Genomic DNA, 831 nt, shown 5'->3' with positions numbered 1-831 from the left:
GCTTTTTGTCTAATCTACTGATTGTTTAACCGGATTAGTTGTTGTTTTAATAACAGAATTTCAAAATGGCGCTGATATCGTCTGAACCTCCATCCTCATGTACATGGCATCTTATGGGATTTTGGTAAATACTGGAGGTATGATTAATTTAGTTTGCCCACACATTATTTACATTTTCTTTGATACATATATACTGGTGTGTCCGTGTGTCACACTTTTTATTGCATATGAATATACAAGACTCCGCACGTAGCACACGGAGAAAGAAAATGAATAAAGAGAGAAGGATACAAGGGGGGACAGACCTCCATATATGCAAATGCATATAAGCGAGAAGATACGAATAAAGGCCATGAACTACCGGTCAGTATTTACACATGCATGTATAAACCTTTACATGTATTCTGGGATTTCTTACTACAACCGTTATATCAATCTCGTTTTCACGAATTCCGAACGGCATAACAATGTCGACCGATAACAAAACGATAACGTTGTCAATCAGAGAGAAGGGGAAGGGGGGAGCGAGGTAAGGGGAATGGGGGTAATGTGGTTAGTTTATGGGAGGAACCTTTTTTGAGGGCCATTCTCTGCGACTTGTTTCCATTGTGTATAACTGATTGAGTGAGTGCATAGGTTGCGAGGTGTTATAATGTTGAAACTAGAATCATGTGAATAAGTGTGCATCTCTACTAAGCCGATAATTTGCCTAAAGGTGTTTTTTTTTCACGAAGCTGATAATATTAGTAACATGTGTCTTTTTCACTAAGCTAAAATAACTGCAGAAGTGTGTATTTTTTGGCACGAAGCTGAATATATATATATATAAAT

This window comes from Penaeus monodon, chromosome 32 (genome assembly GCF_015228065.2).
Source record: "Penaeus monodon isolate SGIC_2016 chromosome 32, NSTDA_Pmon_1, whole genome shotgun sequence".
NCBI lineage: Eukaryota > Metazoa > Arthropoda > Malacostraca > Decapoda > Penaeidae > Penaeus > Penaeus monodon.
This window is presented reverse-complemented; position numbering follows the sequence as displayed.